This window comes from Mustela putorius, unplaced genomic scaffold (assembly GCF_011764305.1).
Source record: "Mustela putorius furo isolate JIRA1106 unplaced genomic scaffold, ASM1176430v1.1 tig00003834_pilon_pilon_pilon, whole genome shotgun sequence".
Lineage (NCBI taxonomy): Eukaryota > Metazoa > Chordata > Mammalia > Carnivora > Mustelidae > Mustela > Mustela putorius.
Window position 1 is genome coordinate 54,688,616 of NW_025421987.1, and position 3,009 is coordinate 54,691,624.

General features: G+C 40.2%; 1 pseudogene; it reads right to left on the reverse strand.

The window, feature by feature from the left end:
- Nucleotides 1-1,806: 1,806 nt before the first annotated feature.
- LOC101674817 lies at nt 1,807-2,620 on the reverse strand (annotated as a pseudogene).
- Between the last annotated feature and the right edge of the window lie 389 nt (nt 2,621-3,009).

The following is a 3,009-nucleotide window of genomic DNA, read 5'->3' on the forward strand; positions in this document are numbered from 1 at the left end:
AAAGTTCAGCGCAGGTCCCAATGCATTTGTCGATTTTACAAATGAATAGATCTTCAGTGGGGAGAAGTCAGTGTCCTCTCAAAAGCCCTCTTCAAAGCAGAGGTTGCTTGGGTGGTATGGGCATTCGAATATCGCCTGTTGAAAGGGCAGTCAGTGATGTACCTGCCATCCAACCCCATGTGTAGCTTATTCCTTAATTATACCAGGTCAGGAAACCTAGCTCCTAAGTATGTACCAGGGAACCCTCAAAGTTGAACTGTACTTTTTCACTTCTATTCAATCTGCCAATCCAAACTTTTCCCCAAAGTCATGCTTCTGTCATTCGGGAGCTTTGAGAAGGGCAAGAGGTTATACCTGAGGCCTCTCTTCTCTGCTCCCATCTCCTTCCCTACATTCTCCAAATATCTCCTCCCTCCCTGCTGCTCCTCTCTTCCTCATCACCTATTTGGTTCAGGTATGATGAACCAAGTCAGTTTCAAGATTTCGTCTTTTCATCTTAGGTATGCCATTAGCCCTGGGGTTGAAATAAGTTTTTTATTTTGTTTTGTTTTATTTGGGGTTTTTTTCTGCTACATTTAATAGGGCAAATGAATATTCAGTAGAAAGCCTTATATATAAAAATAAATTCTTTCCTTACCATGGAAGTAATCATGGGATTACAACAAATTAAGAAATATAAATGTGTTTTTAAATTAAAAACACTTTTAAAGATTTTATTTATTTATTTGTCAGAGAGAGAGCTCAAGCAGGCAGAGTGGCAGGCAGAAGCAGAGAGAGAAGCAGGCTCCCCGCTGAGCAAGGAACCCGATGTGGAGACTCGATTCCAGGACCCTGGGATCATGACCTGAGCCAAAGGCAGCAGCTTAACCAACTGAGCCACCCAGGAGTCCCTAAAAATGTTTTTGTGTGTGTGTGTGTGTGTGTACACATTTAGTTTTTTTTAAACAAAGCAATTTCTACACTTTAAGTGTTTAAAACTGAGCATCTTTCTTTTCCAGTGAAATAAAAAAATTTACAGATAAACTAAACAAAATTACAATAGAGAATGTCAATTTCAAATAAGATTCTATAGGTTCTGCTGATTTTCCCATTTAGTGTCAGGTCTCAGGTCATCATTAGAAGAGAATTTTATTTTAAAAGTGTCATATTAAACTGCAGGGATCTCCACTAAATATTACAATTAAGCATGCCAAAGGAGAAGCTGTACATCTCAAACCCAACCTTTGCTGACCTTCTATAACCCCATTTCTTTAAGCTTTTCTTTTTTTTTTTTTAAGCAAGAGAAAGTAGTCAGATACATGTTGGTAAATGGTAAATGCTAGCTGTCCGTAATATATGTTGGTAAATGGTAAATGTTGACTGTCCATATCCACATAGAAATACAGTGTAATGTCTTAGCCGAATATACAGAGAAAGGAGGAAAAAGGCTGGACGTCTATGCACTACTACATACTATACTACACCGCGGCCTACCACCCTCCAGCTTCCAGCAGGGCTGAGAGCAGACGGTTTTTCTTTTTCCCACAGACACAGTGGTGTTGATCCCATAAAGTTTTGTTGAGACAGGAGGGGATAAACGTGAATTTAGAACAAAAATGGGTAAACATTCTTTCCCACTGTTTTTTGCTCAAGGTATTCCCCCGGCCTTCCCAAGTAAGTTGAGAACCATAGTATAAAGGGACAGAAAAGGGACTTCAAAAAACAGGGCAAATGAGCACAAGAGGAAAAAGAAAAAAAAAAGGCTGCAACTTGCTCTGAGGGTCTGAAGAAAATTAAAAAAGAAAGCTTAGAACCTTTAGTGTTCCATTAGTCAGCTTCTCCTTCCTTCTCCTCGTCATCACCTTCATCTTCACCTTCATCTTCATCTCCTTCATCAGTATCCTCCAGTCCCTCCTCTTTGTTATCATCTTCTCCTTCCCCTTCATCATCCATATCAGGAGCCACGTGCTACTCTAATGGGTTTGACCAGATATCATCTCTGATGACCTCTCCTAATTGGTATGCACCTGCATCAGAGTTCTGGTCAGTGAACCCGTGAAGAAGCTCTCTGGTTCCTCATGCTGCCTCTTCCTGCTGGCTTGACTCTGTGTTTGCCTTGAACATTTCCTTGACCACTTTCCAGATTTCCGTTTGATTTCAGTGGACTTTGAAAATGGATCACCACTCTCATTCAGATGAAGTTCTTTGGGCAGAACTGTATTTTCAAAGCAAGGGTTTTCATCAAAATAAAAATCTGTTCTGTAACCTGATTTAATATCTTCACATTCTGTCACTTCAACTCTTGTCAAATATGGCAGCACCTCTTCCTCCTCCTCTCTAAGCAGCAGACACTTGTGGATGGTTGACAAATGTTGTTACCCCAGAATTTTAGATTTTGGCAATCAAGTATGACCTCTTCTGAAAAAATTGTTTGGCCAAGTTTGTTATACTTTGGCTCTACTTTCAAAATCTCACTAGCTTGCCTTTTCATTTTGTACTCCATCAACATGTTCAGTGACTTCTTGCTGTTCTTTTTCTCCCTTCAGGAAGTGCTGATTGGTTGTTGCCTCCAGCTTGGGGTCAGGAGACAGTCTCAGTTTCTTCTGTTGAGGAGGAGCGAAGACTGGCATTTGGGGACCATGCTGCGAGGAAAGTCAGTGAAACAAGGGCAGACGCATGTCTGGAAGAGGATTTAATTATTCCAGATATGTGTTTTTTAATTTTTTTTTATTTTTTTTTTTAAAGTCATCTCTATGCCTAACATGGGGCTTGAACTCATGATCAAGAGTTGCATGCTCTTCCGACTCAGCCTGTCAGGCACCCCAGATATATATTTTTTTAACAAGGAAATATAATATCCCAGATGCTGAAACCCAGAAATAAGCATGGCTAACATTTTAATGCATAGTTTGTCAACTTGAATATACTTTTAATCTCTGAATTACCATGTAGTCAGTCAGATCACCCAACTCTTCTGTCTAGAAGAAAGGCAGATGCTGAGAGGGCCAGCTACCAGGTTAATGACCTCCC